At 45.1% G+C, this 12,532-nt stretch overlaps 1 pseudogene; it reads left to right on the top strand.

Annotated features, from left to right (window-relative positions):
• Positions 1–455: 455 nt before the first annotated feature.
• The window catches only part of LOC113938090, a 46,532-nt pseudogene continuing 34,455 nt past the window's right edge, over positions 456–12,532 (top strand).

Raw genomic sequence — 12,532 nt, 5'->3', positions numbered from 1 at the left:
ATGCAGGCAGTGGAAAGGTAAGAGGGACATGGAGTATGGCCCAGGTGCCTGCCATGCCCAGCATCCGGGGTGCGGAGAATGGGGATGTGAGAAGAGTCAGGGAATCAAGGGCACAGGGCTGGATGCTTTTGAGAGTCGGGTGTTGTTTCCGCCTGCAAAATACATTTCCACTGCTTCTGGTAGCAACACCCTTATTTCCTTGGGGCACTACCCTTCCCCCAACAGCCCGCAAAGAGTAGGAGTAGGTAGAGCTGGCCCCACCCCCACACGGTAGCCAAGCTGAGCATGTGACCCTGGCCTAGCCAATAAGAGCAGACGCTGACCAGACGTACCAGCACACGAACCAATCAGAGTCCTAGAAGGGCTCAATTCCAGGACTTTTGTTAGAACGGTTAAGAACTGCGACTTTTTCAGCTGGAGTAGCCTGGAGGCTCCATGTAGTCATGATGGGGAGAACCAACCTGGAGAAGGGGCCAATGCTGGGGAAAGCTGTCTGAGACGTGAAGAGAAAGGGACTGAAACCTGAGGACATCATTTCGACCCCAGCAGTGGTCGCTTTCTTTGAAATGTATGAGTATGCCATCCTAGCCTGAACGGCCTCTCTTCTCCAAAGCCTCCCCAGCACAACCACCGGAAGTGTACAGTGCTTTTTCCTTACTCTCCAGAAGGCCCGTGACACTTACTGCCTCTAGGTACCAACTTAAATCATAAAACGAATAGTTGGGCACCTGAAACTTCTCAATCAGATGCCACCAGAAGACAAAAAAATGAGCAAAACGCACTCAGTGTCCTTAACGCATGGCCCGGCCAAAGGGAGAGAACGAATATAGCTGATTGATGAAGAGCCTGAAGCACAGAGAGGTAACGTAATTTCCCCAGGAACACATAACTAGTAAATACTGGAGTTTGTATTCAAGCCTTGATACTGTGATTCCACAGCCTGGCAAATTTAACTACTATTCATATTGTCTCTCTGGTCTGTGAAAGATGTTGTTATAGGCATTTTCTTCAGGGGGTTTCCTCTTGGAGAGAGTCGTTAGTTAGGAAATCTTTGCCCAATGGCGCCTAGAGACCCAGGTGAAGGTGGGAGCTGGAAAGGGCTTATCTTTACATAAATCTGTTTTTCACTGGCTGGAGGCTGGGAGGCGGTTCCTGCAGACAGTTCTTCTGCCGGTCCACACATCACCACCTGAGTGCATTTGGGTTTGCCCTAGCCAGGTTCCGCTGACAGTCAAGTGGGACAAAGTGCATTTGTGACAGGCATTCCAGCCCTTCTCCACCCCCAACAAGGTTCCCTTAGGAACTGGGAGAAGTCACAGCTACTCTCTGTGGTTTCCTTCAGCAGCTGCCAACACAGCAGCAGTTCCTTAACATTCTACCCACTTGTCCACCATTTTCAGTCAACTCACTCCACCCTTAACCTTGTCCAGCCTTGCTTCCTGTAGATCGTCTTCAGACTTAATACAGCAGAGACTCTAGATGTCGGCAGGGTGGTACAGAGAGGACAACCTCTCTGGAAATCCCAAGCTGGCAGAAGCCTTGAGATGAGCTCTCCTAAGACTTCATTACCTAGGCCAGGAGGAAAGTAGCCTGTCCTAAATCATGCCTGCTTCAAAGCTGGCCCATTTCTCTCGTGCCTTGACCCCAATTAAAAAAATGTATATATTTAAAAACGTCCTTTGAAGAATGCCACTAAATCATCTCTCAGCCTTCTATAGGCTAAAGCAGTCAATCCCTTGATCTTTCGAAAAACTGTTTCTCTACTGTCTAGACAAGTTCTCTCGTCTAGACCCTTCCTACACAAAGTGTGGTCAGTGACCAGCAACGGCAGCAGCCCCTGCAAGCTCATCAGAAATGCAGACTTGGGGAGTTCTTGATTTTGGCCTAGGTCATGATCTCAGGGTCATGGGATCGAGCCTCACATCAGGTTCCAAGCTCAGCACGGAGTCTGCTTAAGATTTTCTCTCTCCCTCTGCTCTTCCCCCAACCCCCGCCCAGGAAGGAAGGAAGGAAGGAAGGAAGGAAGGAAAGAATTTCAGTGGTATTACACACTGATGGTTCCTTTCTCTTTTATGTCATAGAAATGCAGACTCTCCACTCTCAGCCCACATCTACTGAATCAGAACCTGTACTTTGCAGGATCCTCAAGGGATGCACATTTAAGTTTGAGAAACAGATCTAGACCAGTGGTTCTCAAACTTTAGTGGGCACTAGAAGTCCTAAGACGGCTTGTTAAAATCCACATTTCCGGGCATATTAGTAGGTGTCGCATGCCTTTGTTAGTGGAATAAGCCATTCCAGGATGAGATTGTAGGGCTGAATTCTCTTGGAAAGCAGCCAAACCCCTTATGTCTAACATCCTCACCATCAGTGGCAAACATGGCCGTCCACCTTTATTTCCCTCTGCTCACACTGCTCTAGGGACTCTGCTTGGACCCACCAGTCCATTGCCCCTGCCTGGCCAGATCTTTCCACTAAACCTCAGAAGCACCACACTGGTAAACAGGACATCATCCCCAAATGTTCCCTCTACCTCTGGCCTTACTGAACCCTCCCTGGCTCTGCCCCAGGTTGCCCATTCCCCAAATGCTTTCATATTATTGCTTTTCCCTCTTGTATAACTCCTACGCTTCAGGGCTCAGATGCAGGGATGGCCTCCCGCTCCCTCTCAGGCCCCTTCACCTTCCTGGCATCCCTTTCCATCCTCAGAGGCTCTTGGCCAACAAGAGCCTGGATGACAGCATCATTCATGCTTCACCCAACGCAACCCCACCCATCCATTCCCAAACTGAGTAGCACAGATACTCTTAGTGAAATGCAAACCAGGTGTCTCCCCTCTATACTGCTAATAGCATTGGGTTATAATTGCCTTTTACTTATTTGTTCTCTGTCCATACATAATGTAGGGCTTATGACTCATTCTCTGCACCACTTAGCATTTTGAGCTACAAATTACAGAAACCAACCAAAACAGTGGTTTAGACAGATTAGAAGGTTTGTTTTTCTCACATAACAAGAAGTCTATAGGTCTATTTCAGTGATTTGATCATGCTGCCAGTGATGAATTCTTTCAAGATTTTTGTTCCAAAATCTTTAATACATGGTCTTTGTCCCTCATGTTCAATTTATGGTCTCAAGGTGGTTGTTCCTGTCCAGCACCCAGTCTACTTTCCAGAGGTGAGGAAGGGTGCAGGCTGACGGGCAAAGGTACCTAATTGAGCCAGGCCCCTCCTAGCTGCAAGGGGGGCTGGGACATATGGTTTGTAACCAGACACATTGCTGTCCTGAAAAAACTCGGCATTTTCTTAACAAAGAAAAAGGAGAGAATGGACATTGAGATGTAACTGTTGGTGTCTGCCATGTCCTAGCATCCTTAGAGTTTAACAGAAGGCCAAGCCAAGAGTATAGCTCAATAAATAAATTTTGTTTGAATGAATTGTAATAATACATGTAACCAGATCTATAGGGTCATAGAAGGAAGACATGGGAATCAAATAGGTGGTGCTGGTAGACATAGGAACTGAACTGATCCCTGCTTTGACAAGGGAAAGGGACCTCTCATATATTCTCTCTGGGGCCTTCCCTCAGATCTTCATGTTTCCAGGGTCCCATCTTCCCTAGGTCCATGTTGTCCACATGGTGCCCACGTGGTGTCCCTTCATGGGGCGGCCCTGAGGCTCTGAGGGACCTCAGGCCAGTTTGATCTTCCTGAAGTGCTCTAGGCTCTAAGGTGCTCCTCCTCTGGGCTGAAACAATTTTCATTATGGGAAATTTGAAAATGCAATTGTGCAAAAAAGACAAAAACAAAGACTCCTGCAAACCAGTCAACATTTCAACATAGAACTTTCTAAAATTTTTCTATATAGTTTTCAAAACAAATTTGGAATACGTATATGTACTGTTTTATAGTCCCTCTGCTTACGTTATCATAAACATCTTTCCATGCCAATTAGCAAATGTTTGCCATAATTTTAGGTATTCCTGCCTTGGATTCCATTGTAATGTCTTGTTTGTACTTGATCTTCACTTTCCACCCACAGCTCCACAAATCATATGTCAGGGCTTAAATCTAATGTCTCAGCTTTGGTCCTACAAGAAGCAAATGCCAGGATGGATTAAGAAATGCGAGAAATATCCTGGGGGAAATGCCTGTAAAGAATCAAAGGGAAAGGACACAGGAGTAGAAAGGAAGAGACTTCAGAGCAGATACAGGCTTGACTCCAGAGAAGGGAGGGCTGGCGGAAGGAGAGGGATTGGATAGGATGCACCTCAGGTCCCAGCCAGGCCCCTGGGGAGCCTCAGAACAAGAGTTGTCCTGCTTCTCGTACCCCCACGTGTTTAATCATTTGCTGGCAGCAGCATGGCCCTGGTGTGAACGCTGAGTGGGTCTGAAGTTGTAGCAGCTGGAGGCTCTCATCCAATGACGTTCCTCTCAGTAGGTTCTCTTAGAAACTCCACAGATGCCATATGCATGCTCTTAGAGATTCAGTCATTTCCAGCAGAGTATGAAGTTGGAGCATTACCTAATTGGTCTAAAATAATGGGCTAGCTATCTTGTGCCCAGAAACTAAGCTCTTCTGGTAAGGCAAATGTGGAGGAAGATGCCCCCACATGCTGGCCTTTCCTGGCAGCAGTCCAGGAGCATAGCGGTTTTGTGATGTTGACTGTGGATAAGCTGTTTGCTTAGCTAATGACAGAGAAAGGACATCCAAATCAGGGTAAGCACTAATTAGGAGATAAGTAAGCCAAGGTCTACAATACAAAGAATCATGTGCTTGCTCAGAACAATAACTCTCTCAGACCACTGCAAGAATGTATTCTGGGTCCTTCATGATACCCATCAATCTGACAGTCTGTATTGACCTCTGAAGATTGACTGTGACTACTTGAAGCATGCCTCTTCTGGCCAACTACTCAGCCCTGCTTGGTGCAGAAGTTCTATTTTAACTGTTTCAGCACACTTCAGGGGTCTCCCTAATCCAAGGATGAAAACTCAGATTGTTACAAGGGGCTGGAAACTGCACCAGGACCGGGAATTTTGGTGCACTGGCTTTGTTAGAGGAGCATGCCAGGAGAGGGGTGGGAAGCTGGGTAGAGCAGGGGAAGAAGCTGAGTTGGGATGTGGGCTCAGCTGGAGTTGAGCAGCAACCTGGCACCATGGGGAGCTCTGGCATGAATACTGCTACAGAGTTGGTCCCACCTTGAGGCAAGAAGGCCAGCCTTTTGTATGTCTACCTCTGTCAGTCATTGGCAAGGAGGTGCCCCGTGTGGGAAAGGGCACACAGACTCCTAGGAGGCAGCTCCCCTGTGGCTGAGAAGGAGAAGGGGATAGCTGTCAAACATAGTACTCAGGGAAGGTGGAGGATGCGGACCAGGTCACAGCCAGCATCTACGAAACATCTGTGAGCCAGGTATACTCATGGTCTTAAGAAAAGAGAAAGAAAGGACCGTGGCAAATGGAGAGTCAGGCCTGTCTGAAAGCGCCACGAGGTCTCCGCCTCAGTTAGGGCTAGCTCAGCATTGCCAGTTCATCTGATATTTTGAGAGAAGCTGAAAGTCTGGATTTTATGTGAAATTGTTGATTTTTAAATGTCGAGCAAACACCGGGAAGGCCAAACAAAACCCTGATGTGGGTCTCCGGTGTACCATCTCTGTGGAATTCTTCCTGCTTAGCACAGCAGAGTTGCTTTCCTTAATGTGCTTGCTGCATATCAGGACTGGGAGCAGATTGGGGACATTGTAAAACACAGTATTGTGAATCCATTAGAATTTGGTCTTGCTACAAGTGGCAGAAAACCAAAAACAACAATGGTTTAAAGAAGACATATATATTTTTAATATAAATACACACACATTTTTACTTATTTATTTATTCAAAAAGTAAACCATCTATGGTTTTCTAAGTTCCATTCTAATATAAAGTTCCTTTCTAATGTAAAATAGAGTTTAGCGATAAGCTGCTTGGTGCTGTCAGGGAAGCTCCGTAAATCCAGGGTCTCAGGCTGCTTCTACTTTGTGCTCAGCCATTTTTAAAGCATGGCCTCTCTCTAGTGATCTAAAACCGTGCTGCCCAACATGGCAGCCATAGCTACCAGAGGTGCTCTGTGAAACTGTGGCTCCAACTGAGATTTCAAAGTGAAAGTGTTCAGAGCAAGTCTCCCCAGAATGCCACTTCGGCATGTGGACCATTTTGAGCTGAAGGCAAATGAGACTCTCTGGTCTCAAGAGACACTTTTGCCCTTCCATAACTGCCTAGAAGAATCTCATTTGGGAGCTTTCCCAGAATTAGAGTTGTTATTAGAGGTACATTTTATTTAAGTGACTCATCTGTATGGCGGGGTAAACGTCTCATTACCAAACATCTTCCTTACTGCTCTGTGAATTCTTCCTCCCCTTTGAAGCCCCAAGCCCCCATCCCATTCCTTAGCTTAGGATGGCATATATACTCCTTTCATCTTTCTTTGAGCTTCTCCTGTATGTGGGGTTCCTGGATATATGAAATTAAATTTGATTTTCTCCTGCTAATCTGTCTCATGTCAATTTAATTCTTAGACCAGATAGAGGACATTTTTGAAGAGTAGTGGAAAATTTTTCTTCCCCTACAAGAGACTTAGTATAATAAAGGAAATATATAAAAGCCTGGCAAATAACTCTAAGGTGTTAGAGAAAAAAATTCAACTACATTTGAAGAACTAATTGGCTGTATTAAGCCATTCATAAGTTGGGCAGCATCCCATCTAGTGAGTAAGGAGCTCAGAAGAGTCATACAAAATGGAAGGTTTTTATAGGAAGGAGGGTGGGGGCAAGGAAGTTATTGGCAAAAGAAAAAGATGGTTTCAAGCAAGGTTATTTTCCCTTATGGGGAAGAACAAGGGGTCAAATCATCCAGATGATCTCATCTTCCTTTGGGGGATGGAGAGGGATTGATGTGACAGATTTCCTCATTGGTGCTGATCAGCAAACTCCTGACTGACCCGTTAAGACTACATCTCTGATGAAGGTTGAAACTATGATTAAGATAAGTATTAAACCCTGGTTTGGTGACCCGGCCTAAGTGACACCATTTTGAGTCTATGGTTTTTATTTTTAACAAAGGTAAATGTTAGGCAATCTGGGCTCAGAAATAACACTGCCTCCTCCCCCGCCCCCGGCCATTCTCGTGAGCTGACCTTCCTTCTAAATCCCCCCATCCTCCCTCAGGCTGCCTGTCCTTGTCTGAAAACGGCACCTGTTTGTCCCCTGCTCTTCAGGCTGCTCCCAGATCCTCCATGTTCCTCCCACTTCATGTACAGAACCCTCCTGAAGAGATCTGCTCATCTACTTTAGTCCGGCCTACTGTGGGGTTTCCAAATTCTCACTCAGAGATGCCTTAGGGCATTTTCCCAGATGAAGACCAGTCTCTCCCATGGAGCTTATTTCTTAAAATTAAGCATATTATTCTCTAACCTTGGGGTGGGTTAAGTAAAGCAGATGGAGGAAAGTGAGGCAGGCTTTGACCTGTATATGGAACTTTACTGTATAAATGGTTTTACTTTCCTTAAAAATACACACACACACACACACACACACACACTAATTAATGGTCAATTATCTGATAGTGAACATATATTGGCTTAAAATACACCCTGAATGAAAAAGACCCTTTTCATTATTGGCCATTATAAATCCAACCAAAATAATTTTCTGTTCTATCAAACTTGTCCCCTGTGAAAGAACAGGGATTGAACAATGACAGCCCAAGTCCTTCTCTGTGGGTGTTGAGGGGAGGTAAGCTTATCAGAAGCATCGACCACTTCATGGGGCAGCACAAGAGAGGCTGGGCCTGAAAGTGTGGGCAGCACGGGGAGTAGGCCAGGTCCTGGGGCTGGTGAGCTGGGAGTTACACTTCTGTCTGCTTTGGGGAAGATGGAGGCCTGTGAGGCCAGCTCTGAACCAGGAGGACTCGGGGCCTCATGTCCTCCTCCCTTCCAAGGTGGACATAGCTGAGCCCTGGGTCACTCCCATCTTGGGCCATGGAGGAAGAAGAGGGTCCTGGAAGGCCATTTGTGCCTTTACTTGTGTCCACGTGACTAATACTTTTCTTTCTGATGTTAAAGGTAATTTAGGTGAATGTGTGCCTATGGGTGGCCTAGAGAGAACTGGAGCAGGTTGGACACATCCGTCTCTCTATTCAGTCTCTAGAAGATTCCTACTGCCAGGTTTGAACTGTGCTTCTCTAATCCCCTTTCTCTTCTTCCCTTACCCATCCCATCAACCGGAACAACCAAGGGTAGAGTCAGACCGGAATAAATACATAACAAATGCAAGCTCTTTACCAGCCTCTCATTGCCCTGAGAGGGACCAGTCCAAGAGATGAGAGAGAGATCTTTTTCTCCACTTGATTTCTTGGTAACCATGCACATTTCTACACTTTCTCGCTCTATCCTCAGCCCCCATCCTTCACTCTGAATGACAGGGATGGTTCACATCACTCCTCACCGTGTTGGACCATTAAGCCTATGTTACCTTCCTTTCCATCTTTGACTAAGGCATACGAAAAATTCCCTTTAGGGGCGCCTGGGTGGCTCAGTTGTTAAGTGTCTGCATTCAGCACAGGTCATGATCCTGGGATTGAGCCCCACATCGGGCTCCCTGCTCAGTGGGCAGCCTGCTTCTCCCTCTTCCACTCCCTCTGCTTGTGTTCCCTCTCTCGCTATGTCTCTGTCTGTCAAATAAATAAAATCTTAAAAAAAAAAATTCCCTTTAATTCCTGGGTCAATCGATGGCATAAGGATTTTTCAAATGTCACATTTATAGGAAATCTAAGAGAAGCAACAATGACCAATAGCAAAATGAGGACATCTAGACCATGAGCAAAGGTACAGGAGGCAGCTCTGGGCCTGGCATGGGATAGACCCACAACGCATTGAAGACTGAGCAAGACTCAGCCTCACTCCAAGCTGCCAGGGAGAGGAACTGACATACCAGCAGGCAATGTAGACTGGGATGGACTGTCCAGAATCAGACTGTCCAGATTCATATGGTCTCATTTGTGTGACCTCAGCCAAGTCAGTAAACCCTTTCTGTGTTTCCTGACCTATTAATGTAGTACCCACCCAGAGGGCTGGTTGAGGATTAAATAAGTTAATTCATGTGAGAGTTTATTCCCCAGAGCCTGGCTATGGTAAGCGCTAAATAACACTAGTATTATTATTAAAAATCAGGCAGAAGCATTGGCCCATATTGACTTGTGCTATTGAAACTTTCTCTACTGGCCTCAAAAGGCTGAGAAACAAGTTGTTTATTATTATTATTATTGTTATTATTTTAACACCCAAAGCATCATTATTGTTGTTGTTTTAAGATTTTTTTTATTTATTTGACAGAGACATAGCAAGAAAGGGAACACAGCGGGGGGAGAGGGAGAGGGAGAAGCAGGCTTCCCACTGAGCAGGGAGCCCGATGCCGGGGTCGATCCTAGGACCCCAGGATCATGACCTGAGCCGAAGGCAGACGCTTAAGGACTGAACCACCCAGGCACCCCCAAGCATCATTGTTAATAGGCTTTGCTGAGCCAATATCAACCTTTCAAGAACTTGGAGAGGAAACAATCAGCTTTGTGTGGGTTTTTCGGGCTAACAAGTCTTCTACCTTTCCAGAGTCCTTTTAGAGAAGATGTGGTCTTCCTGTCACAGAGAACTTCGGTGTCACTCCCGATGCTTCGGGTTGGACTTTCTGCTCGAAGAGATTATAAAACATCAGGTGGTATTTATTCTCAGTCTCTCATTCACTCATCTTGATCTGAGGAATACACTGGCTTTGGGCAGCTAGCTCTTTCCTTCCTCCTTGCTTTTCTTTCTTCTGATTTTGTTTTGTTTTTGCTTTCTGCAGTGATTCTATAGGGAAGGAAAAAGAATTTTCCTTCTACCCCTCTGAGTTCTTGGCTGAGAAACCCCTGTAAGAAAAGACGAATTACAGGAGAGAAAAAAAAAACCCCACAATGTTTCTTATGTATGTACTTAGGTCAAGGAGCCCCACAAAGATCAGAAACTCAGAAGGAGGCCAGGTGATTGAGGCTTGCATGCCCAGGCTAAGGAAAGGGATAGGGATCCTGGATTTCAAAGAGGGGAAGGTGAGAAGAGGAAATGTTTGGTAAACAAAGGGTGCCCTGCCCTGCAGACACTGTCTCTCAGGTGACGAGTTATTTCTGGTAATAGCTCTTTTCCTGGTACAGGCCTTTTTTTTTTTTTTTTTTTTTTTTTTGCAGCCATCAAAAAACACGAAATCTTGCCATTTGCAATGACGTGGATGGAACTAGAGGGTATTATGCTGAGCGAAATAAGTCAATCAAAGAAAGACAGGTATCATATGATCTCACTGATGTGAGGAATTCTTAATCTCAGGAAACAAACTGAGGGTTGCTGGAGTGGTGGGGGGTGGGAGGGATGGGGTGGCTGGGTGATAGACATTGGGGAGGGTATGTGCTACGGTGTGCGCTGTGAATCGTGTAAGACTGTTGAATCACAGACCTGTACCCCTGAAACAAATAACATTATATGGCACAGGCCTTTTTAATGGGAACTTCCTTTGCAAAAAGGATAGTGTCTAGTCTGTTTTCAGAGCTTCTCCTGTGTCTGTAGTTTCTCAAAATAATCAGTTCAAAAGAATCTTTATGCCAAAGAGGCATATCTTGGGGTGGCATAATCTGCTCCCCTTGAATTCTCACCTGTTAAGATCTTACAGGAAAGAGCCAGCAGCCCATTCTTCGTGCTCCACACTCGGCTCTATCAGGGTGGACACTGGCTGTGGTTCAAATGCTTCAGAACATGGGGGCAGCAAGGATCTCATGGGTGTGTGAGTTGCTCTTTCTGGATCTCTGGTAACGTTTTCTCTTTAGTATTCATCTCCGCCCCCCCCCCCCCCCGCCCCCGGGGATGATTCAGTCCTGAGGCTTTCTCCTTGTCTTTCTCTGACTCCAGATGGCTCAAGGGAGTTTCTCCCTAACTTTAGATGGATTCTAGGAGGTTCTAAATGAATACTCCTTAAGTATATTCAAGGGTATGCTTTCTAGTAGAGTGCTGGACGTTCCCATAGTAGAGAATTCTGTGATCCAAGGAATTTGTGATCATTGTGTTACACAGAATAAAAAATTGGGGGCTTGTAGGACATGTCAAAATCTTTAGTACGCATTGTAAATCTGCAAAAGGGTGAACTACAATTTGAAATAATTCACAAAAATGCACACACACACACACACACACACACACACGAGAGAGAACACATCTCAGAGGACCGGTTTTCATTAAACACCCTTTGGGAAATGAAGAGCTAACCCTGGAATACTATACAACTGTTACAAAGGGCACAGTAGGCTTATTTGTGATTTGTTAGAGGGATGTCAATGATCTATTAGGTAGAAAAACAAATTTCTCAACAATATGAACACATTCCTTTATTTGCAATAGAAAAATAGCAGGAGGGTGAATGTGAATACCAGTATGCCTGGTGGGTATGCAAAGGGACTAGGGGTCTGTCTATCACAGTGGAATTATGGCCCCCCCTGGAGTGAGGGGAGGTGTTTGGAGGGGTGGGGAGGAAGAGTTTATTTTATTTCTTATTTTATAATCAAATTTTAAGTATGGGAAATTATGAATGACTTTACCTTTTTATAGGCTTTCTGTATTTTTTCAACAGAAATCTTTAAAATTCACAATGAACACATCTAGTGGAAGTCCCTGCTCACTCTATCCTTAAGCTTCTGCTCATAATAAGGGTTTAGATGAATGGAAAACGATGTGCAACCAGTGCTGGAGCTTTGGGCCTTATTTTTATCATGAAGAATGTTTGTCACTTAAATTTGACCATTAGTGTTAAGTTTGCTGAAAGAAAAAAATTTACCTCTCTCAGCTTTCCAATTTCAGGCAGGAATGTTGGCTGGAGATAAATACGAAAGGGAATGGATGAAGAATAGGTGTTGGTGGTTGACATCTAATTGTTACAGAGCCAGGGAGTAGAAAAATGAGAATGTCTCTAAGGAATCTCTTCTTTTCTTCCTTCGACATACCTGCCTTCACATTAGCTGAAATGGAACAATTTGTTGGTTTTCTTTTTTAACTGTACCAGGGAGATGTTTTAATAACTCTTTGTTGGTAAGCTTCTGGTACCCCCAATATATTTCCCCTATCAGCCAATTTTGTCTTCATTGTTCACAGTACTGTTGCTATGTCTTTCAAGAAATGAGAAACCTATTATGGTTAAGTAATAAAGAGATAATGCTGGGTGACAAATGCCTATGGAAGCGAGAGCCAGAAAGATTTAATAATATCCAGTGAGTTATGATCATAATCATGTTTTCTATTTGAAACAAAGAGAACTGGTCGCAGGTGCCCTACGGCAAATCTTCACTACATCTCTCCTCTTTCTAACGTGGGATATCTGGTTCCTGACTCTTAGGTAATGACAGGGAGGGACCACCCTGAGGTTGAAATTGTTGGGTGGATTTGGGTATTGTCTTATGTTGAGTTGCCTCCCCCCAACTCTGAGTAGAACCCGA

The sequence above is a fragment of the Zalophus californianus genome, chromosome 8 (assembly GCF_009762305.2).
Source record: "Zalophus californianus isolate mZalCal1 chromosome 8, mZalCal1.pri.v2, whole genome shotgun sequence".
In the NCBI taxonomy this organism is placed as follows: Eukaryota; Metazoa; Chordata; class Mammalia; order Carnivora; family Otariidae; genus Zalophus; species Zalophus californianus.
This window is presented reverse-complemented; position numbering and strand designations above follow the sequence as displayed.